This window comes from Dermochelys coriacea, chromosome 1, assembly GCF_009764565.3.
Source record: "Dermochelys coriacea isolate rDerCor1 chromosome 1, rDerCor1.pri.v4, whole genome shotgun sequence".
Classification (NCBI taxonomy): domain Eukaryota; kingdom Metazoa; phylum Chordata; order Testudines; family Dermochelyidae; genus Dermochelys; species Dermochelys coriacea.
The window spans coordinates 76072271-76098232 of NC_050068.2; positions in this window are offsets into that span (position 1 = coordinate 76072271).

A 25962-nucleotide genomic window follows, 5' to 3' on the forward strand; every position below is an offset into this window, starting at 1 on the left:
TTTGAGGGACTCTTAGCCAAATTTCACTGTTTTCTAGATTTTTGCAATATATATGTATAGGATTTCCTCAGTTACTTTTTTTCTGATAATGCTCTGGCTCAGCTAATCAGTAAGAAATATCAACACTTAACTGTCACACGGCCATATCCTGCTCCTTTTGAGGTCCATGGGTGTTTTGCTGTTGACTTCAATAGGACAATATTGGACCCAAAACACACTGTGTCTGTTGAAGTTGAAAAGTTTTCATTGAGAGAATGTCTGCATTTTATGTCTTTGGAAATAAACTGTAACTTGTGGTTAGAGTTGAAAAGTAGAAAAGACATTTTAAATAATTCATTCTGCATATGCATATGTGTGGCCATTTAACAAAGTGCAAAATTTACTCCAAGTGAAATGAGGGAATTCTTAAGGAAGAGAAAGCTGTGCACACTGAGCTAGATTATGCTTTTTACAGCTAGCCTTGAACAAGGGGTTGAGTGTAGCTGAATTGCCCCAGTTATAGTCTGAGGAATAATTGTGACTCTGAGCCATAGTTCCTTTATTGCTCCCCCTTATTTTGTATGGGGAAGACATGTAGCAACACTGTTTACTTACTTGTTTGCCTGGCCAGCTACTCTGGCCAGCCAGTGGTGGGGGCACAGAGACAAGATTTCTCCTACTTAGTAGTTCACAGGGGGAGTATTTGGTCAGCTGCCCAGGATTTCCTCATTATTATTTGTATAGCAGTTGAACATCAGAGCCCCAGTCAAGGATCAGCATCTCAATCTGCTAGGCATTGTACAAATACAGAATAATGAGATAATCTGTGCCTTAAAGAGTTTATAATCTAAGCACAAGACAAGCAGCAACAGTTGAGCCCACAAACAGAGGACCACAAGGTAATAGTGATACAATGATCATCAGCTTTCATGCCTGATGTTTAGCTTGTTGAATTATTTGTGGGTGTCATGGCTGAAGAGACCTCTAAGGAAGGACTTAAGAAGGACAACAAAGTGGACCTGCAGATATTTCCCAGGAGCAACTGTAATGCATGAAGAAAGCACAAAGATTCTTGTTTGAAAATGTAGCAAATGATCAATGAATGCTGGCAACATTGACAGAAAGAAGTTCAGGACTCAACATCTCAATTATGTCTAAGAGAGACAGCAGGGGTACGCTAAGAAGGGCCTTAAAAATGAAGATGAGTAACTTATATTTGATGCATTGGAGAAGGGGGAGCCAGTTCATCGTTGTAAACAGAGAGATGATGTGGTCAAAATGATGAGACAGCAAAATGACCTTTGTGCCCTTATAGGTAAAGTCACAATCTGAGAAAACACTGCTTGATTGAGCTTGATTGATTCAGGGCTGTGGGTAAGGAATTACTCCCCATTGTCTTAGCCTTCACTTAGTTGCAATCTAGCCCTCTGTACTCTGGAGGCTATTTCAGAGCTTGTACAACATAACACATTTTTTAGTTTAGGACTGAGTTCTGTCTGAACCTATGAGTTGCTACTGTTTTTAATTATGTTTTTATTGTGTCCACCTTTTTATAAATATTTTTCTTTATCTATCCATACTGACCTTCATGCTATATTTGTGAGAGTCCAAATTATATTTATACATGGAGGTCTTCTGTCAGGTACCAACTGGAGAAACAAAGGCCAGGTTCAATCTGTCTAGCGATTCTTTTCTAAAATAAATAAAACTATGTCTTAGCCATGCACCAGAACTGTACCACTTTTGGGAAGTTAACATTTCCATGGTTCTGGGAAGTTAACATTTCCATGGTCACCTTTGTAGGCCATTTCCCCACCTTTGCAAGCAATCCTTGGGAATATGGAACCACAAATATATTTATTTAGGAGAAAAGGAGAGAGGAGTAAATAAAAGAAAAACAATATATACAATACACACACAAAAACATCAAAATAAGCAAAACCCAAATAGTATGTCAGGAGTTTGGCCAACTCAACAGTTCCACATAAATTGTCTGACTCATTGAGGTGCAGAACTCCTCATCACACAACAATCCTCATCTCCTTGCAGTTCCAGTTTTGACTCCAATTAGACCAAGAAATGGTTGTCAGGAGGCTGCCTGTCTGCTCCAGTCCAAATAAGTCTACACTACCTGCTCCTGTTCTGATGTGCTGCTACCTGGTCTAATTCTGTGAATTCAGCTCCGCTGCCACTGCTTAGGTTGATCCCTGCTGTGAAGTCAGCTCTCCACCACCTTGGATGTCAAGGCACTCTTCAGTCAGTTCTGCCCTGCTGCCTACTGGGGCACAGTGGAGTCAGTTTTGCGCTGCTGGTGCTCAGATCAGACCTCAATGAAAATTCAGCTGTATGCCACCATCACCTGTCCAGTGGAGTCTTGCTCTTAATTAAGTTTTATGATTCTGCCTCATCTCCAGTCAGACCCTGTTAAAAAACCAATTATGTGCCACTGCCTCCAGTTCAGTGTGGTACAGTCGAGACCAGTCCCACAGAATCATTCCATCAACTCTTTAGAACCTTGAGGTGGGGAAATCCAAGGCAAAACAGGTCTTTGTACAGCATCTCTGCTCTCTGGGACAGAGCTCCTGGTCTCAAGGACAAAGTCCTTTGCCTTCTCCGTTAGGAGCTTGAATCCCATTCCCAAACTAATGTCCACTCCAGTAAAGTCAGGGTACCTCTTACTCCAGGACACACCCTGCTCAATTCCTATGGCCCTTCATGAGTACAGAATAGCAATCATAATGTGGATCAATTCCAAATAATGCAACAAAACACAGTAAATTGAACTATAAGTATGCAAATTATAATTAATGTAAATGAGGCTGGCTACAGCTGACTTTTCTCCTTCTCTCTTACAGAAGGAGCGAGAGTTCCATCCCTCTAAGCCTTCAGCTCTGAGGCTTTCCTATATGCTATTTGAGAAATGTTTCTCAGGTTTCATTATTTTGGATTAGCTGATCTATGAACAAATGCTATTCTTGGTTTGTTTTTCAGATTGTTAGATGGTATGATTTCTCCTTCAGATGGATCCCTCCTGACTTCCTGCTGTAAGGTGTTCTGACCACAAAAAGGGGTTTTAAATCTCTTTAATTCCATCAATTATATTAATACTATATAGTGTTTTAACTCTGACATCAGAACATCCATTCCTGTCTACTGTACATAGCATAAATGTTCCCAAATGTTTTTAGTGGATTTAATCCAATCGCTATAGTGAAGAGGACTGAGGAGGAGCAGCTCTGCAGAAGGAGCAATTAGTCTCTCATTTGCCCTTTCCTTACCCCAGTAGTGTGACCTTAATTTTGAATTTCCTGGCTTTTGTAGTTTTAAAAATAAAAACGTATAATCTGGAAAGGCGTTTTTACCTTAATATTCCAATCTGAGAATGACTTGGGCCTTCTAAACTTCAGAATAGCTCAGTGGACACTCTGGCACACATTACAGCCTTGAAAGGTGTGTACTGACTGATCATTCTGCCCTGTTTTTTTCTTGTAGCTGCCTTCTTCCAGTGAGATTCAAACAAATGTAAACTCTTTGCTTAGTCCAGCTCCCTTTACTGGGTTTGTTAGGGCTACAGATAAGGGATACACAGGTGGGCAATGATGAAAGGGATGGGAAGCTGGAAATGGGTTGGTGATTACAACTGAATAAGAGAAACATTTTGAGCAGGTTTCAGAGTAGCAGCCGTGTTAGTCTGTATTCGCAAAAAGAAAAGGAGTACTTGTGGCACCTTAGAGACTAACACATTTATTTGAGCATAAGCTGCTGTAGCTCACGAAAGCTTATGCTCAAATAAATTTGTTAATCTCTAAGGTGCCACAAGTACCCCTTTTCATTTTAAGCAGGAGCATCCTGGTTGGCACACCCCATTTTGTTGCTCTATATTAGTCACACAGACCTCCTGGGGTTCCCAAATTCTGTTGCTCAGCACAACCAGTAGCATCACAGATTGTTCAGTCTGTATATTCCTACTTTTTGTGAAAGTAACTTCAAAGTCACATATCTGATTATATTGTTTGGGATTTGTAATATTGTGCACAAAAGTGTGTTTTGGTTGGTTTGTTTGTTTTAATACTTCTGGATGCATAAAAGTCCTGCTTGAACCCGACATAGACATATTTTCTCTTTCACATTTATGAGTTTCTTGTAAAAATATAAATTATGTGGATGCATTTTCTTAAGGTAAGACCAATCAGTTCTTCATAGGGGATTATTTAATCCCCTGACATTTAAGGAATCATGCTTGCTTTGTACGATATGCCATAAAACCATCTTGTCAAACTTGAACTTATTGTCATTGCTACTTTTTTCTGGCTTTGCTTCCAATCCAATTATAAAATTCCTATGTTTATACCAAATCAATTTCAGTGATTTTTTTAAGCTGCTTGATCTGTGAAGTTTGAAATCTCCCTACTCATTCCCCTTTCCTCTCACCTCCATAACCGAGAGATGTCAGCAACCCTAGAACCTGCTTCTTAAAGGGCCAGTCCCTCTTCTGTGTGGTGGAGAGAGCACTACTCATCCACACCATTGTAGATCCACTATTTCTCTTGAAATTCAAACTGTGTTACCCTCTCTAGGGACTTCCCCAATTGCTCCAACACTTTTCCTTTTTTTCTAAAAAAGCCAAACCCTGAACTACATTTACTTCAGTACTTCTCAAACTTTGAAAGGCTGAGCATTCCTTCAGGAAAAATAAATTATGATTCCCTTCTGCCCCACCATCTGCTGTTAAAACACACATATGACCTTATATATCTCCCTTTCCTCCACCAGCTAGTCTTTTGTGTCCATCTTTTGCCTCCCTCGCCCCATCCCCAACACACACACCAAGGGGCATATTCCCACACCGGGAATCATTTATTTTAAAATCTGTATGAATGTTGAAGAATGCAATTCTTTAATGTCTTCAGGAAAAGCTAATAGACTGAGGACAGTAATATTAACATTTCTTTTCTCCTTGTTTTCCAAGTTGTTCACTGTTAGCTCAAAATCAGGTTCTCTGCCTTCACCAGAACTTTCTCACTTAAATCAATTAGTATACCTGAATGTGGCTCACTACTTCAATCAAAAAGAAAAGGAATACTTGTGGCACCTTAGAGACTAACAAATTTATTAGAGCATAAGCTTTCGTGAGCTACAGCTCACTTCATCGGATGCATTACTCACAAAAGCTTATGCTCTAATAAATTTGTTAGTCTCTAAGGTGCCACAAGTACTCCTTTTCTTTTTGCGAATACAGACTAACACGGCTGCTACTCTGAAACTGTCATTATACTTCAATCAGTCTCAGTGTTCAAAAATCATGATTCAATCCCCCCAAAATCATGAGATTAAAAAAAAAACACGTTTTTTAAGACAATGAATAGTGCCTTCTGTTTATTGGAGTTCTGGTTTATGAACCTATAGGGTGCCCTCAGGTCACAGTCAGAAGCTTTTATCTGCAACCATGAAGGCTAGACATTTATTCTTTTTAATGAAAGCTAAGATTCTCTCATCATCACTTGTTTTAGGAGCTGGGGCTTTCAGTAATACATTGATACTGTGATATTAATGATAAAATCATGAATGTTGGTGACTCTGCTTCTAACTCCAAGTTATTCTCCTTGGAGCTGGCTTGCATCTCAAATTTCATTGAGCTTATTTGAGCCAATAATTTGTTATTAGCTACCTTTGTGACAGACACATCCCCTATCTTCCCCTGTTGTACTTTGTTTGTGAATGGGATGTTGGCCCACAGGGAGCTCCTCTTTGGGCTCTTCTGGTACTCTCTGGCAGCCTGTAAAAAAGCTCTAAGTATCAGAATTATCTTTCTTTACCAGTATGTGGGATTTGGAGATCTCTAGTTGGGGGTTCAAGGTCCTTTGTTCTTTTAGTCATTTGAATTTTTCTCTTAGTTTATTGAATAAAGAAAGACTAGCTCTATTAAGGACTAACCATTTTGTTTGACATCAGTCACCCCACCCACTACTTGGGAGTCAGTGGATTATTACATACATTAGAGAGGAAAATATGTTGGGGTGAGGGATGGGGGAAAGGGAGGGAGATGAAAAGTTGGGGGGAAGCACACAAAGATCCCTTTCTTTTCTGGGGCTTAGCAGTTCCACTAGTCAGTTCTTCAGTGAAGGTGAAAAACAGGAACAGGCACTGATTTCTGCCTCTCCTGAGCTTCCAGCCAATAATATTAATATTAAAGGAAGGCCTGATTCTGCAAGGTGCACAGTGCCCTTAACTGCCATTGATTCCAGTGAGAATTGAGTGTGTTCAGCGCCTTATACAAGGTCCTCTGTACCTTGCATATTCAGACCTTACATTAACAATATTCATATTTGCAGTTATACAGCAAATTTCTTTCTGGAATCATGCAGCATGTTACAAACATTAACGGTAATACTATGATTTAACTCTGACATTTACAAACAATAGTAACTATAAGTTGATGTCAGTGAGAGCTCAGGTTGCTCAGCACTTTGTAGTACTTAGCCTTTAGGCATAAGGTTTAAATTGGTTAAGCTGTGTAATAGAGTGGAATTTCACTGATTATATTAGTGTGTACCTTCTATCTGAGCTTGTGCAGAGACCTGCTATAGGACATGAATGCTAAAAGGCATCTCTCTAAATACTGGAATCTTTTGTTCTGTGCAGTGGAATTACTCAGAGGACAAATTTAACCCATTGTATTCAGAGCAGTATGAATGTCAGACCCCAGAATATAATAATAGAATGGTTGCTATTACCTTACTATTCAAAGTGCTAATTTGTTAGATTCAACCTTCCTGTGATAGGGTCTTTTTTTAAATTATTCTTGTTTTATAAAGAATTCCTGCATAGTTCCTGTCAAGAAATCATGTCAGTTCCTTAGAAATGTAAACAAAACATACCTCCAGGTTCAGTTGCTGGCCTATAACTGTCTCCACCTACCTATCCCATTATGATGGCATAGCAGTAATTTTAAAAATGTGCCAGAATATGATTCTTATACAGATGACAAGCATTGTGGGTCTATTTTGTCAGTAAAGTTACTATCTTTATAGTTTCAGAGTAGCAGCCATGTTAGTCTGTATTCGCAAAAAGAAAAGGCGTACTTGTGGCACCTTAGAGACTAACAAATTTATTTGAACATAAGCTTTCATGAGCTACAGCTCACTTCATCAGATCGGATCATTCCGATGAAGTGAGTGGTAGCTCACGAAAGCTTATGCTCAAATAAATTTGTTAGTCTCTAAGGTGCCACAAGTACTCCTTTTCTTTTTATCTCTATAGTAACAATAATGCAAAACTGTTGCTATGAGGTGCAGATAATACACAGAGGACTGAGTTCCTTAATCCTTGGAGAACTATCTGATTTCCACGTAAACACCACCTAGAAATGACTATTTTTAGAATTTTAAAAATAGTTATGTTGGGGCATTATTCCAAAAAATGAAAAAGATTTCCAATAGCAGGGAGGAAGGTCAGAAAAACTCTTGTATGGAATGAGTCAATCACAGAATCATAGAATAAAAATATTTTCCAGGATTTTCACTGCAATTATATAACATTGTGGAATTAATTATTGAAATATTTTCAACAATGGAGGGGAAGAGTAGAGATTAGTGGTGGAAGGCAAGCCAGTAGAAGGTATTTTTAGGAGAATTCTTGACACACAAAATCCAGGGGGCTATTCAAGGCTTAAGAACACCTTAAGTGTGGAAGAAGGCACAGGGATACACACATACAAAGAAGAAAAATGACAGAGGTGTCTGTAATGCAAGAGGAGGTGATATAGCTTAAGGCTTAACTAAAGGTAGCAGAAAATTAACGCAGTTTTCAATCAGTGAGAGAGTGTTCAGATGAATTCAAGAAAAAAATAATTTTGCTAATAGGATTTTATGAGACTGTATAATAGGGATCGGCAACCTTTGGCATGTGGCCCATCAGGGAAATCCGCTGGCAGGCCAGGATGGTTTGTTGACCTGCAGCGTCCGCAGGTTTGACGTATCGCAGCTCCCACTGGTCATAGTTTGCCATTTCCAGGCCAATGGGGGTGCAGGAAGTGGCGTGGACCCAGGGATGTGTAGTTGGGGTTGTTTTTTCCCATGTGCATTACTTTGCATTTTTCAACACTGAATTTCATCTGCCACTTTGTTGCCCAGTCACCCAGTTTTGTGAGATCCCTTTGTAACTCTTCTCTCACAGCTTTGGACTTGAATATCTTAAATAATTTTGTTTCATCTGCAAACTTGGTGACTTCACTCACTACTCACTCCCTTTTCTAGATCATCAGTAAATATGTTGAACAGCACTGGTGTCAATATAGATCATTGGGGGACTTCACTGTTTACCGCTTTCCATTGTGAAAACTGACCATTTATTCCTACCCTTTGTTTCCTATCATTTAATCAGATCCACAAGAAGGCTTTCTCTGTTATCCCATGACTAATAAGTTTCCTTTGGTGAGGGACTGTCATGAGGTACTCATTCCCCACCTCATTTTTTGATGGGCCTACTTTCACTCCTGAGGGCGGGGACTGAGCATATTGTTGGAGTTTAATAATGTATTAATTAAATAGCAATAACCCAATATTCCCTAAACTCTTTGGTTAGCATTATCTCATTTATTGTTTCTTGCTGTCCTTATTTTTCTCCCTGTAAGCTTTAAATGACTGTGTGTTCTTGCTTGGCTGCCTCCTCCTTTTTGATGGTCCAGTACAGATTTTTCTTTCCTTTTTAAAAAATCTCTAATCTTTGATCAGCACCTGGTGAAGCGATAAGTCATGCCATGCTGTTCATTAGTAGGCTACTGCTACATTGCTGGTGTGGTTGAAGGCAGTCTACCGCCCAAGGCATCAGCCAATAGCCTACTAATGTGACTCACTGCTATATCTAAAACTGTGAATGAATACCAGGAAAGGCTGCATCATAACAAAGAACTATTAAAAATGTTTAAGACTTCTTGAAAAGTAGTAAATACTTTCAGCTCACAGAGATTGTCTCCTTAAACAGGGCCCATTGAAGTCAATGGAAAGATTTCTATTACTTCAACAGTTTTTGGATCAGGCCCACAGTGAGAGAAGAGATGGCAAAGTATGGTAGCTACAAAAAGAAGCATTTTCCTAGGCCTGTGTGTAAAATTAGAGATAAATACAACTTCTTAGACCTACTTCTTATAAGGTCCATTCTAATTATTGGTTTTCTGCAGTGCATGAACCTTCAGAAAGCCAGTTACTTAACATTACTTACTCTAGCGGTTATTTTGTCTGTTGGTCTCATTCAGTGACCTAAAGCCAGCAAATTGTTGATGCATCATGGTACTGTGTTCACCCTCAATTTCCTACCCCCAGTGTTCCTGCGGGGGTGTACTGCCAGTTCTCTCCCTGCTGGGTGCTGACTTTGGAGCCACATTCTCCCTCAAATGTTTGTGGTTGCACATTGCATAGGGGCTCTGTGTAAGCAGGATCTCTATGTGTGAGTTTGTGGGACAAGGCACACACTCTCAACCCTCTTCCCCACTCTAATCTCTAGTCTACTTCCTCTTTGTGCATGATTCCCCAAACTCATAGAGGGCCTGCAGGAACAGTTGGGTATGGTAGGAAAATAAAACATGCATGTGGGCAAAGGAGGTGTGGGTTTTTTTTTGCGTGGGGGTCTTTATTAATATTATCATAGCCTCCAGAAGCTGTGGTCAGGATCTGGGCAACATGACACTAGGCATTTTACACATTGTAAACTCCTGGGGGCAGAGACTGACTCTTACTATTTAATTTAAGACAAGATGCAACAAACTGGTGTAACAAACAAATAGAGGAATGGATAGTCTTGTGGCTAATGGCACTGGACTGGAACTGAGAAGATCTAGACTGAGAGATGAGGAAAAGGTACTCTGTGAATGGTCTTAAAGGTAAAGAAAAGGGCCCAGATTTTTAAAGCCTGACCCTGGCAACTACAGGCCAGTAAGCCTCATTTCAGTACTGCACAATTTGGTTGAAACTATCATAAAGAACAAAATTGTCAGACACATAGATGAACATAATTCATTGGGAAATAGTCAACATGATTTTTGTAAAGGAAAATCATTCCTCACCAATCTCCTAGAATTCTGAGGGGGTCAACAATCATGTGGAGAAAGGAGATCCAGCGGATATAATGTATTTAGATTTTCAGAAAGCCTGTGACAAGATCCCTCACCAAGGGTTCTTAAGCAAAATAAGCAGTCATGGGATAAGAGGGAAGGTTCTCTCATGAATTGTTAACTGATTAAAAGATAGGAAACAAAGGGAGGAATAAATGGTCAGTTTTCAGAATGGAGAGAGAAAATAGTGGTGTCCCCCAGGGATCTGTACTGGGCCCAGTCCTATTTAACATATTCATAAACGATCTGGAAAAAGAGGTGAACAGTGAGGTGGCAAAATTTGCAGATGATACAAAATTACTCAAGATAGTTAAATCCCAGGCAGACTGTGAAGAGCTACAAAAGGATCTCACAAAACTGGGTGACTGGGCAACAAAATGGAAGATGGTATGTAACGTTGATAAATGCAAAGTAATGCATTGGAAAACATAATTCTAACTCTACATATACAATGATGGGGTCTAAATTAGCTGTCACCACTCAAGAAAGAGATCTTGGAGTCATTGTGGATAGTTCTCTGAAATCATCTGCTCAATGTGCAGTGGCAGTCAAAAAAGCGAACAGAATGTTGGAAATCATCAAGAAAGAGATAGATAATAAGACAGAAAAATCATATTGGCTTTATATAAATCCCTGGTACCCCCACACCTTGTGTACTGCATGCAGATGTGGTCACCGCATCTCAAAAAAGATATATTGGAATTGGAAAAGGTTCAGAAAAGGGCAACAAAAATGATTAGGGGTATAGAACGGATTCCATGTGAGGAGAGATTAATAAGACTGGGACTTTTCAGCTTGGAAAAGAGGCGACTAAGGGGAGATATGATAGAGGTCTATAAATTCATGAGTGGTATAGAGAAAATAAATAAGGAAGTGTTATTTACTCCTTCTCATAATACAAGAACAAGGGGCCACCAAATGAATTTAATAGGCAACAGGTTTAAAACAAATGCAAGAAGGTATTTTTTCATGCAACGCACTGTCAACCTCTGGAACTCCTTGCCAGAGGGTGTTGTGAAGGCCAATACTATAACTGGGTTCAAAAGGGAGCTAGATAGATTTGTGGAAGATGGGTCTATGAATGACTATTAGCCAGGATGGGCAGGAATGGTGTCCCTAGCTTCTGTTCACCAGAATCTAGGATTGGGTGACAGGGCATTGATCACTTGATGATAACCTGTCTGTTCATTCCCTTTGGGGCACCTGCCATTGGCCACTATCAGAGGACAGGATACTGGGCTTGATGGACCTTTGGTCTGACCCAGTATGGCCGTTCTTATGTTCTTAAGCTATGGGAGTTAGTCAGGTATCTTGCATAGATCCTTTTAAAAATCCCTCTGGGCACTGCATGTTTAGGTACTTAAACACCTTTTAAAATATGGTCCAAGGAGCTTGTCTTTGATATATTGGGCATGCAGTGCAGAGACTCTAAAGAGGGTTGGGATGTTCAAACAGTTGAATTGGAAGATGACCAGAGATTGATGCTGGAATATGTATCCAGTTCTGGTGTCCACAATTCAAGATGTATGTTAATAATTTGGAGAGGGTTCTAAAACAAGCCATAAGAAGGATTAAAGGATTAGAAAACATGCCTTGTAGTGATAGACTCAAATAGCTCAGTCTGTTTATTTTAACAAAGAAAAGGTTAAGGGGTGGCTTGACTACAGTCTATAAGTATGTACATGGGTAACAAATATTTAATAATTGGCTCTATAGTCAAGAATAACATATGTTAGGAATATTTAGAATTTAGAGATCAAATATAAGTATTAATTAGTGTTGTAACACCAGGCACAGGCCTGTGAGATATTCAGTTTAGCCACACAAGGCCTTAGACCTGAAATAGGTTGGCATGATCAGTTGAACAAAAAATAACTCTGTACCAGTAAGTGTAACATTACAGTAAAAGTGCTGATGTTCTGGAAACTATGCAACAATAGACTGGAATATATGCTGCAATGTGCCAATTAATACTGCAAGATGTCCAATAGTAACAATTTGGAGTATTCTGTAATTTCTCAAGTTGCTATGGTAATTCAGTGAAATAGCTGTTGATGGAACTAAAGGGAACTAAAGGAATAGCCAGTAAGAAATGGGGCACCCCTAAATTAATGGGGTGTGGTAGTATAAATAAGGAAAAAGGGGTTGAAACCCTTATGCATATGTATGAAACTTAGTAGGTGTGAGCCTAACTCAGGATAAAAAGATGTTGCCTGGCCTGTGTGCAAACGCATGGGAAGATTCCAGATGACAACCATGGGTGATGAGAATGATGATGGAGATGATGATGAGGAAGAAAATGACTGATGCTCCAGGGCAGGGATTGGCAACCTTTGGCATGCGACCCTCCAGGATAAGCCCCCTGGGAGGTTGGGCCAGTTTGTTTACTTGCCGTATTCACAGGTTCGGCCAATCACGGCTCCCACTGGCCACGGTTCGCCGCTCCAGGCCAATGGGGGCTGCAGAAAGTGGCGCGGGCCGAGGGATGTGCTGGCCACCGCTTCCCACAACCCCCGTTGGCCTGGAACGGTGAACCACATCCAGCAGGAGCTGCGATCAGCCAAACCTATGGATGTGGCAGGTAAACAAACTGGCCCGGCCTGCCAGGGGGCTGACCCTGGCGGGCCAGGTGCCAAAGGTTGCCAATCCCTGCTCCAGGGTTTCCCAACAGGAGACGTGAGATGTGAGTGATGCCAAAATAGGGCTAAACACTCTGCACTATCTCTCTTTATCTGCTATTGTATTTCAGTATTTGTGGGATTGTTTTATCTGGTTAGTGGATTTGTTTATTAAAGGGACTTTGGAACAAATTGCAATTGTTTCTTGTGTGCTTCAGGATCTCTTATTTTAATGATACTGGTAATAATATTCTTGATGCTGTAGCCCTCAGGAGAGAGAACCTTTATTGACCACTGTGGTCTAAGCTATTAATAATCAATATTAATTAATCAATGAAGAATCCATCAATATGGCTATTTCTCTTCAGTCTGACAGATAAAGATATAACATGATCCAATGATCGGAAGTTGAAACTAGACAAATTCATACTGGAAATAATTTTTTAACAGTGAGAGTAATTACTGTTTACCTAGAATCATGGGGGATTCTGCATCACTGACAGTTTTTAAATCAAGATTGGATGTTTTTCTAAATGTTATGCACTAGGAATTATTTTGGGATAGTTCTGTGTCCTAGGCTATACCAGAGGTCAGAAGAGGATCACAATGGCCCCTTTAGGCCTTGGAATCTATAAATCGACAAATCAGCATTTTAAATGGATTTAAGGAAGTGCATCGTGGATATCAGGAAGACCAAAGAAAGGAAGGTTGCTGTAATCAAGACAAGATTTTTGACAGTATTAACTGAATTTAACAAAAATAAACCTGTCTAAAGTATCTATTCTTCAGATGGAACTGTCACCTTGAACAATGGACCTTCTAAACCTTCGATTTTCCATTAGACTATTAATAAAATCCCTCTTTTATTACCATCTAACTTTCAGTTTGATTTTGTAACAACTCTCTTACATTGCATGAGTGATGTTTCTTATTGGACAATTTCACTATTACATGCAGCTTCCTTATAAATGCAAGCAGGAACTAAAGGGAACCTGGTCCCAGCTGGGAAGACAAAGTGCTTTTATCCACTTGCTATTCCCCAGGAGTCTCAAAGCTTGTAGTCTGATACTATCATTGTTTCAGGAAAGTTAGTCACTAGTAACAAGCATAATTCTATTACATATTGACAAAATTACTAGGACATATTGAGGTTTTTTTTCACTGATAATAACCATGCAATAAAACTATTGTAATCATCACTTACTAAGCATTTACTACTTCCACATTATTGGCAGTAATGCAATATAATGTATATGCCATGAGGGAAAATGCATTTTCACTGATGTTCCATATGCCTTGTACATTCTTGTCAAAGTGCCAGAATTTCATAAGTAAGCTGCTGCAGTCCTCTACTGCACAGAAGTTGTTGTTATTATTTTTATACTAGGATCCCAAAGTTGTAGCAGAATGCAGCAGTGAAGTAGTTAAATTTCAATAAAATAGTTATGAGTCACACCTCCACTATACATTTTGACATTCAATGTAAGGTACATCACCAATTCACCTTTAAAGGGCCTGGAAAAACACACAGCCAGGAGAAGTTAGAGTGTCACAATGTATAAATGGTTGAGAGAGCAAGAAAATATCTAGTTGAGCTGTTGGCTTTTTAAAAACCAGATTCTAGCTCCTAATCCCAGTTTGACCCTGATTCTGCTACTTTCATTCTGTCTGCATGCAGCTCAGCCTTGCTGACATCATGATCCAGCTTGACCCTGACTCTGCTACTCATCTTCTGACCACAACTTGGTAACTGACCCATGCATGCGGGCTGCCTACAGCTCGGTCCTGACTCTAGCCTGATAACAGGAACTGGAAGCAACCTCCTGGTTCAAATGCAGCTGCTGAGTGTTTAACTTTTCATTTCCATGCAGATGGCTCAAGTGTAAATACAGCTAACCCTCACATGTATTAGCATGGCAAGCACAAAGAAGTCCTTCATCAAGCATGCTGCTAGCTGGCCAGAGGAATACACCCAGATTCTGATTAACTTCTGGTGTGAGGAGAGCAAGATATTTGACTTTAGTAAGAGCACAAGAAATAATCATGTCTACAAAACTTTAGCTAAGTGGTTGGTGGTACTGGGGATCAACCAGACAGAACAATATAGGAAGCAAATCAAGCAGCTGAAGACTTGCTACTTCAAAGTCAAATATTCTAATGACACCTCTGGGAACACCCCATCTTCATGGCTCTTTTATGAGGAATTCAACCAGGTACTGGAAATTTGGTTAGCACTGAGTCCACAGGGATGTATGACAATCTGGTGAGCATAGATGGCACCCTTATATTCACTGCCCCGGGTGCAAGCACTGCTGAGGAGAGCAAGCCGCTAGATGAACGGCAAGAAGTAACCCTGGTTCTGAGGCTGGTAACCAAAGAGGCTGTGCTGCTGGAATCTACAGCACATCCTGCAACTGTACTTGGAGGAGCTCTGGGGAGCAGCCTGCTGCAGAACTGCCATCAGACCAAGTGCCAGAGCCTGATAAGTTTCTGCCACCATGTTTGTTCTTATTAATATATGGATGAGAGGGATTTCTGGCTTATGGTGCTAATAAGATATCCATACAAGCTGTGATTTTGATGTGCTTCACATACCTTCCTATGTAATAAAGCATACCTTAAAATGCCAACACAGTCCCAACTGTTTGTCAACCGAGTCCCAAAACAACCTGGCTGTTATGAGTTCAAACAGTACTGGAGTGTGTATTTTGTCTATACCTGGCTTAAATGAGAGTCCAAATTACAGCAAAGGCTGGTTAACTGTCTTAGGAGACCCCATGGCTGGCAGTCGGGTCTGTGCATGGACACAGGGGCACATGTAAGAAGGTTCTACTGCATCTTCATGCTAAATCAGCAGCTTGTTCATTTGACCATAGACTTTTACCCATTGATGGCTGGTGATGAAAGCAAAGTTCTCACAGAGTAAGAACTCCAGGAAGTTGCTTATGTTCTGGGATAGAGCATATTTGTTAGGGCTGCCTCTATAACACACAAGCCCTGATCAACTACTGGACACCTAAATATCTCCTTAGCCTAGACAGATGGCTGCCCTCTGCTGTTCTGGGACAGAAGTTCATGCTTCTGTAATGCTGACAGACCCCAGTCATCTGCAGGCAGGATCGAAGCGGGGACATCTGGAGCTTAGTACATGAGCCAAAAGCCAACTGGCTGTTAGGTAAGGCTGTAGAGCAAACTCATTTAACTCTCTCTCTCTAAGTGGTCTTAGTGACACTAGATGGGACGGAACACCCCATCCAGGAGGTGTGTGGGTTACACTTCCACTCGGGGACCTCCAGAATGTCAATTTTCTTCAGAGTTTGCCCTACCTGAAAGGACTGAAAAATATAGCTAGTGACTAACCCCCTCATAAGTTCTCTCGGCACCCTCCTACCCCTGAAAAAAATGACAGGGTGTAGAAATAATTTCAGATGAATGTTGTATGTGTATCTTACCATGATATGTGATGGCTTTTAGTGTTTCTCCAAAGGATACCTGATATTCATGTGAATATAAGCTCCTTGATAAAGAAAACCCTCTTTGGACCTTAAATTAAATAACCCCTTTGATAAAGTGGAAAATGTATTTTTTTTTAATCACAGTCAGACAATAAAGTGTTATTTCATTTTCCTTTCAAGGCCCTTACACCTCCACAGGGCAAACACCAAGAGCCTATGGGAGAGGGCCCACTAATGAATGGAAGAAGAAAAAGAATCCAGGATGAGTTGATGGGAAAAATTCTTGATAAAGTAAATCAGCAGATAGTGATCCAGAAGGACCAGGTTGAGTATCGGAAAGATAAGGATGCAAGAAGGGTGGAAAGAGAATCTGGCTGCACGGCGCAAGAAGAGACTGGCAGAGAGATTCATGGGCCATGATCACAGGTTAAGGGAAGATGACAGAGCACAGCAGGAGATGCCTTAGCAATTACTTGTGCTCATGGTTACGAGACTGCAGGCACCACCTGTTCCTGTTCCAACCCCATGCTCTGAGTCCCCTCCATGCTATCATGTCCTGCAGACTATGCAGTCTTTGGACAGTGCAGAGACTGGCTACATATCACAAGTAATGAACAAGCACATGGAATGCACAAATGTACCCTGTGCATTTATCTACTCCTTGAGTCATGGCTTGTGCCAGAGAGGCCATGGAGAACAGAGGGACAGGGGACACCCAGAAATAATTGGCCACATCATTTGGCAACATACACCTGTCACTTTTTTGGCACTGAGTTTGTGTTGTACATTTTGATGGCAACTGATCTATGTTTCTGGGTCTTATGTTGGTCTCTAAATACATGTGTGCAATAAAGTGTTGCATTTGCACACAAGCTCCAATAGCAAATTTTATATGTAATGTTAGAAGTGGCACAGATTTTAATAAATGTTATCAAATGCACATTTCCTCATAAAAATGTACAAACTGTCATCACAGTGTTCCATAAACCATTAGTTGAAATACATGACCAGTATTTATAGAATGCATAACTTATCTCCGTACATTTAAGGAAAGTGTTTACAAAAATTATAACACATAATACCAATACATTATAAAAAATTCCATAGATGTTCCACACCTATTCACTGCTTCCAATACCATTTCATGCATGAGACTGTGCAAACCAACAAAGAATCCCTGATTTGAATTGTTTGGGTCATCTAGTAGCAGTCATGACAGGTGCACTGTCTTACTGAGTGTACCAGTTCAGAAATCCAACACTATTTGGAGTCTAGTCCTAGGAAGAAGTTCCCTTTCTCCTCACAGACATTGTGCAGGACACAGTAGGCCACAATAATGCAAATTGTGTTGACAACACTGGCATCCAAACAGTTTTGAAGGCAACATCACCAAGATTTCATTATGCCAAATGCATATTTCACCACAATCCTATAGCTACATAACGTTTAGTTGAACCTTCCTTTACCAGTTCCTCTGAAATGAGAGTATGGTTTCATAAGCCGTGGCAACAAAGTGTAAGCGGGGTCCCCTAGAATAACAGTGGGGACAGTAACTTCACATATAACAATGTCATTCAGGGGGGAATAATGTCCTAGCTTGACCATCAAGGTTAAATCCTGATCTCTGGAACACCCTTGCATCATACATTCTACCTGTGCATCCCACATTACTGTCCAAGAATCTGTCCCTGCGGTCGACCATTTAAATATTAAGTATTCTTTAGAATCTTTAGGACATTAACAATGTTTATGTTGAATTTAAGGCTCAGAACTTTTCAGGAATATTTGTAATGCCTACCATCTTTGGGCACTTTGCACACCTGAGTGCCTCATGAACCGCTGTCACAACTACCTCCAGTTGATTTGTCAACTCCAAACTGGTTAGTTGTGGACCTGTAGTAGTCTGGAGTGGCCAGCTTCCAGATGGCTATAGTGACCTGCTACTTGAATCCTGGTGCTGGAGGATAGGAGCAGGCTGATCACAAACCTCCAGATACATCTGCTTCTTCATGTAATGTTCTGAACCCAGTGTTGGGCATCTCAAGATCACATGATGATGTGATCCTACCAGTCTGTGCTTGTGGCCCTGCTCCAGAAGCTCCAGTCTGCATAGGGAGGACTCTATGGCTCAGGCAACAGGCATGAGCAACAATATCTGGGGCACAGCTGGCATGTCAGTACCTCCCACCCTCCAAGATGTGTTTTCAGCAGGTCCAAAACTGCCACTGAAATGTCCTCCATCCTTTTGCAGATGCACTGCCTGATTACAAATGCCAAAATAGGTATTAGTGTGAGATGGAAAAGTTCTTCCACTGTATCAGGATCCACATTGAAGGGTTTGGCTGTTGGGAGTGTGTAGAGATAAAATGGCTTGCCTGGATGTACTGGTGGGCTAAAACCACTCAAAACACTTCCTGTCAACTCGTGCGGGTCAAATCATTACATAGACCAGTGTGGACAAAGCCCTAGAGCAGCTACAGCTGGCTGAGGCATTAGGAACCCTGGGGTACAATAGCATACTCCCACAAGAGCTGACGTTCTGACTCAGGTCTGTGTAGCGCAGTTGGGACACATCACCATAGTTGTGAGACCCAAATTTCCAATACAGTCTGGATGTGGAAGCATGGGCTTGGAAATACTGAGTCTGCAGGTGTGGGTCACATAGATCCAGGCTTACTAGTCTGTGTAAACTTACCCACATAAAACAAGTATCTAACTCCAGTTACTGTTAGTAGTTAGTAATCCATTTCATGACTGCCTGGTCCAGCCCATCACACCATTTGTGTGGGAGTCAAAGGCCAGGGAAAACTACAGCTTCTGTCTATGTCCAGAAGCCTATATGAATAGCCATTTTATATTCTTTGCAGCCACATCTTTTCTACAAGAGACACTACTAGAATAACCAATTGACATTTTGCAACTTCCTGCCAGATTTTATCAAGATATTATAAAGAGTTAAATCTTCATTTGTTAGAGGAATGGTTCTGACAGTGTAGAATGAAACTGACATTTATGAAAAAGACATCAATTTACCCTAACTTTTTCCTGATTCGATTTTTTATTTAGTTTTGAAGTGTTTGCATTTCCAAACAAAATTGCTGCATAAGCCCTTTTATATTATTTTTATGAAGTTGCCTACTTCAACCATTTATTAGTAATTTTATTCTTAGTGACCAAAATATAATGTCCCATTGCTACATCATAAGATAGAGTAAGTTTTTGTTTTATTATTTGGTCTGATTAATTTATTAAATATTAATGATCAAAAAGCAATTCAAGAGATGCTGTATAGACAGCCACAGCACTGCTAACATGTTATTACCCCATTTATCAACTGCTATGCATAAGATGTACCAAGTAATATAACTGGTAGATGAGGTATGTTCATACCATATGTTGTTAATCTAGTTAATGGAATAACAAATACATAACTGGGTCTATTAAATGAGAGATTTAACAATATACATTTATGCTCACATATTTTATCTCCTACAGACAGGATGATTACACTATTTTTTTCACATCCGATAGCAAACAGAACATAAATAAAATCTTTTTAGACTTACAACTGTGCCTGTTTTTTTGCTTACTATAGAGTGTGTTGATCTGACAAAAGCTCTAAATTGAAATATATATATGCTTGTTTTTTAGAGAAAAATTATTTAAGGTAATATACAAGGTAATTAAATATTCAACATAATTCATAATATTTTGTTTATTGATTTTTACAGATTCCTTTCTGAATTATTTTTTGTCTGTCGTTTGTCACCATTTATTGCAGTATATCAATATAAACTGTCATCTTCCTGCTGTTCCTCTAAAGTAAATGTAATAAAATGTCAATCTTCTGAGCTGGTACTTTACTTGAATGTTCATTTTAGATGCTGAAATCTGTTTTTGTAACTTCATTTTGTCGTGGTTATTGAGCTAAACCTCACAGACAAAACACAAACTCCTGTGTTGTTTTCATGTTGTATCCCTTTCTTTACAATTCCCAATATCCTGTCCTTTCTTTTTTTATCAGTATTGTCTCTGTTTAGTTTTGAGACTGGTATGTTGGATTTGCAATTCTATGATTCATAAATGATGTATAAATTTGTTAAACAAATATGCTAATTATTTCATTTGTTCCTTTAATAATTTAAACCATAGACTATCAACTCAGGCTATTATGTGCAGAATTTGAAGTTTAAGATTTCAGATTTAATATTGCTTTGAAAGCTACTTTAAAACTAGAATTAATTCAGACAAATGTTAACTGTGCAAAGGGAATATCAAAATCCATGCCAGAAAATAGTTTAACGGTAAAGTCCTTATGTTAAATAGTAAAGCTAATTAGAACTGCTTATTGCATTTTCTAGTAAAACATTACAAGTGTCTTGCATGTATTTTCAATGTGACATGTTTATTAATAATGTATCTGGTCTATGCAATGTAATGCATACAAAGCTGCATTACCGACAATAATCCTGATTCAGCACTACATTACTTCAGGTTTACTTTGGTGTAACAACATCAGTTTCATTGAAATAACGCTAATGTAAAACTGAAGTGATGCAGTAAGGAACCAGACCAATTAACATTCCATTTAGTGGTAGGTGAATTACTCTATTTTGTAAGGGTTTATGGAAGAAAAGCAGGCAGCAGTCTTCCCATTTATGAATGTCATGGGAAAAACAGCTAGATTCAATCTATACTATTTATAATTCTATACTGTCTATAATTCCAGCAGGAATATCACTTGCAGTGCATGGCCTTCTCTTTACAGTATTCTTTTATGAGACTGGGAATCAATATAATAATGTTTTCCTAGTAGAGTTGTATTCATTAAATAGTTTGTGAACTATACATTTTGGTAAAATATAATATTGACAGGAATGAAATGGAGATAAAATCAGAGTTACACTACAAATGTTTTACTACTGTTATTATTTCTAAAAGAATATTCAGGATAGCTCAGTGTATCTAAAAATTTTAAAACTTTTATGGACAGAATTATCTTCCAGCTCAGGAATTTTCTAGGAGTCTTCATGGTGACTGAACAAAATGCTAAAGCCTCTGTAAGCAATATTGGCAAAAAAGTTACAATTATATTCCACTTTATTTTTATTAACTGTATGTACTATTTTATCACTGATGTTATGTGGACAAATAATTAGGTGAGAGATGGAGGGATGGGGAAAAAGAGAGATTACTGATATACTACAACATCCAGCTGAAGAGCTAGTTTTTCAAGAATTCAAGTTTTTAATTAAGCTGGTTTTAATGTATGTTTTAATAATATCCTTCCCATTCCAGGGCAGTTGGTGCCAAGTGCCCTGATTTCTTCATACCAATTGGTTTCCACTTGACAGCTTCATGTGGGAGTGTGTGTGTTGGCATCTGGAGTAGAAACCCCAGGACACCCAGCGCTTCCTTCTGATTTTGGTGGAAACCAGCTGCTGGGTGGGGATTCCTCAGATCTTTTCAATGGTGACAAAGTTTTGCCAACCAATGCGCAGAATCTTTCATAGGCACTTATTTTTGAAGGTGTCTAGTTTTCTGACTAGTGTTTTAGTAGATCTTAGCTCCTACTGACATATGTTAGCACAGAGATTACATTTCAATGGGAAATTTCAAGTTTGTTCTGGTGCTGTATATCTTTGATTTCCTTGCATTGTTTAGTAAATGTTGTGCATGTCTTTCCTATCCTTGATGCCACTGCCTTCTTAAGGCCTCTGTTGGCTAATACAGTGCTGCCCAGGTAGATGAACTGTTCTACTTTCTTGATATTTTTGCCTTCTAATGTGATGTTACTGCTTTATGTCTAGATTTCAAAGATGTTTGTTTTCATGAAACTGATTGTGAGCCCTTCTTGGCCTGCCGTTTTTACCAAATATATTATATTATATTAATTATATTTTAGGTAGATAGATAGATACTGGCTATCAATGATCACTTTAAGGTCACTTTGTGCCACTTAAGCAGTGCAAAGTGGCCATAGCCTACCATAGAATCTGGCCCATTGATTCCAATCCATATAGGCCTCTCAGTCTTCCTTCTTCAGCTACCACTGAGACTAGGGCCATGTCTACACTATGAAAGTACTCCGATTTTACAGAAGTCGATTTTTGGGAACAGATTATATAAAGTTCAGTGCATGTGTCCACACTAAGCACATTAATTCGGCAGTGTGCGTCCACTGTACCATGGCAAGCATTGACTTACTGAGCGGTGCACTGTTGGTAGCTATCCCACAGTTCCTGCAGTCCCCACTGCCCATTGGAATTCTGGGCTGATCTCCCAATGCCTGGTGGGGCCAAAAATTTGTCACGGGTTGTTATGGGTAAATGTCGTCAGTCAACCCTCCCTCCCTCCGTGAAAACCCCAGAAGACAATAATTTCGTGCCCTTTTCCCTGAATTGCCCAAGCAGACCCCATAGCACAGCAAGCATGGGGCCCGTTCAGCTCACCGCAGCAGTTATGACCATTGTAAACACCTCACGCATTATCATGCAGTTTATGCAGAACCAACACCTGAAAAACCAGGCAAGAAGGTGATGGCAGCGTGGTGATGAAGACATGAACACAGATTTCTCTAAAACCACAGTCCCCAGCAATTTGGAGATCATGGTGTTACTGGGGAAGGCTCACGCTGTGGAACGCCGATTCTGGGCACGGGAAACAAGCACAAAGTGGTGTGACCACATAGTGTTGCAAGTTTGGAATGATTCCCAGTGGCTCCGAAACTTTTGCATGTGTAAGGGCACTTTCATGGAACTTTGTGACTTACTTTCCCCTGCCCTGAAGCGCAAGAATACCAAGATGAGAGCAGCCCTCACAGTTCACAAGTGAGTGGCAATAGCCCCGTAGAAGTTTGCAACACCAGACAGCTACCGGTCAGTCGGTAATCAATTTGAAGTGAGCAAATCTACTGTGTGGGTTTCTGGGATGCAAGTAGCCAACGCAATCATTGAGCAGCTGCTATTGAAGGTAATGACTCTGGGAAATGTGCAGGCCATACTAGATGGTTTTGCTGCAATGGGATTCCCTATCTGTGGTGGGGCTATAGACGGAATATATATCCCTATCTTGGGACCGGACCACCAGAGCAGCCAGTACATACACCACAAGGGGTACTTTCCAATGATGCTGAAAGCACTGGTGGATCACAAGGAACATTTCACCAACATCAACGTGGGATGGCTGGGAAAGGTTCATGACGCTTGCATCTTCAGGAACTCTGGTCTGTTTAAATGGCTGCAGGAAGGGATTTACTTCCCCAACCAGAAAATAATTATTAGGGATGTTGAAATGCCAATAGTTATCCTTAGGGACCCAGCCTACCTCTTAATTCCCTGGCTCATGAAGCCATACACAGGCATCCTGGACAGTAGTAAGGAGCTGTTCAACTATAGGCTGAGCAAGTGCAGAATGGTGGTAGAGTGTGCACTTGGATGATTAAAGGGTCGCTGGCACAGTTTATTGCCTCTCTCAGACCTAAGTGAAACCAATATTCCCATTGTTATTGCCGCTTGCTGTGTGCTCCACAATCTCTGTGAGAGTAAGGGGGAGATGTTTATGGTGGGTTGGGAGGTTGCGACAAATCGTCTGGCCACTGAATACGCGCAGCCAGACACCAGGGCGGTTAGAAGAGCACAGCAGGAAGTGCTGCGCATCAGAGAAGCTTTGAAAAACAATTTAATGACTGGCCAGGGAACTGTGTGACACTTCTGTTTGTTTCCCCTTGGTTGCCTCTAAATTCCCTGTAAGCCACCCGCCCACCCCCTTCGATCACAGCTTGCTTGCAAAGGAAAGAAAGTCACTATCATTTAAAAAACATGTATTCTTTATATTGATTATAAAAATAGGGAGATAACTCACAAGGTAGCTCAGGTGGGGTGTGGGAGGAGGGAAGGAAAAGGCCACTTTAAAACTTCTTGAATGCCAGCCTTCTGTTGCTTGGGCTGTCCACTGGGGTGGAGCGGTTGGGTGCCCGGAGCCTCCCCCCCCGCGTTCTTGGGCATCTGGATGAGGAGGCCATGGAACTTGGGGAGGAGGGAGGGCAGTTAAACAGGGGCTGCAGCGGCAGTTTGTGATCCTGCTGCCATTCATGAACCTCCACCAGATGCCGGAGCATGTCCGTTTGATCCTGCAGTAGCCCCAGCATTGCCTCATGTCTCCTCTGATCTTCCTGTCGCAACTCTCCTCACATTCATCGTCCACTTTGCTGTACTCTGCTCTTGTGTCCCTCCACACATTCTGCTGAACTCTGTCAGTGCCAGATGACTGCATGAGCTCAGAGAACATTTCATCGCGCGTGTGTTTTTTTTAGCTGAGATAGCCTTTGGGGTAGAGGATAGAGGCTTAAAACATTTGCAGCTTCTGGACAAAAAAAGGGAGTGAAGTGTTTAAAAAGATACATTTTACAGAACAATGGCTATACTCTTTCATGGTGAGCAACACTATTCACATTACATAGCACATGTGATGAAGTGAGCTGTAGCTCACGAAAGCTTATGCTCTAATAAATTTGTTAGTCTCTAAGGTGCCACCAGTACTCCTTTTCTTTTTGGTACAAGGTCGTATTTTGCATCTTATATTGAGTTCCTGTGGCTTTGATGTTAGAGATCACACATGCAGTGCTGGGCTACAGAATTCGGCTTGCAGGTGGCCATGGTAAGCCATAGTCTTTCGGCTTCTGCAACCTTCATAACAGCAGTGCCCTCCTCTCCCATACCAAGCAAAGCATGTTGAGTTGGCCATTTAGTGCTGCGGTTTTCCTGTTAAGGTGCAGCAGCAGAAACCAAACTAACCCCTGCCATCCAATTCTCTGGGATGATTACCCCTCACCCCACCGCATGGCTGGTATCAGGAAAGATCCCCTGCTAGCCAAACGCAAACAGCTCAGTGCCAATGCCCCCCTTCCCCCACTGCATGGTTAACTGCGGGGAGGATTTCTTTTCAGCCACAGGCAAACAGCCCAGTAGGAATGGCCACCTCTGAATGTCCCCTTAATTAAATTCCCCTATTTCAGCCAGATGACCATGAACTCTCCTGAGGATAACACAGAGAGATAAAGAACGGATGTTGCTTGAATACCAGCAAACACTGGGACCATACGCTGCCAGGCTTTCTCATGCAATGATACCAGATTACTTGCTACTAGCATGGTGTGGTAAAGTATCCTACCATGGAGGACAGAATAAGGCTGCTCTCTGCAGAAACCTTCTGCAAAGGCTTTTAGAGTACCTCCAGGAGAGCTTCATGCAGATGTCCCTGGAGGATTTCCGCTCCATCCCCAGACACGTTAACAGACTTTTCCAATAGCTGTACTGGCCACGAATGCATCCCAAGTCCTCGGGGCTACTTAATCATTAAAAAACTCTTGCTTTTATAACAACATGTACTATATTTAAAAAGATACAGTCACCAGAGGTCCCTTCTCCGGATTCGTTGGGTTGGGAGGGTATTTCAGTCAGGGTGATAAAAAGATCCTGGCTGTCGGGGAGAATGGTGTGCTGTGTGCTCTCCTCAAGCTCGTCCTCCTCATCATCATCTTCCCCGTCTGCAAAATCCTCAGACATGGCAGAGAGTAAGTACCCCATCATCGGAGTCCATGGACAGGGGTGGGGTAGTGGTGGCGGCGCCCCCTAAAATTGCCTGCAGCTCAGCGTAGAAGCGGCATGTCTGGGGCTCTGTCCTGGAGCGTCCGTTTGATTGTTTGGTTTTCTGGTACGCTTGTCTGAGCTGCTCAAGTTTCACAGCACTGTGTTGCGTCCCTACTGTAGCCTCTGTCCCTCACGGCCTCTGAGATTTTTTG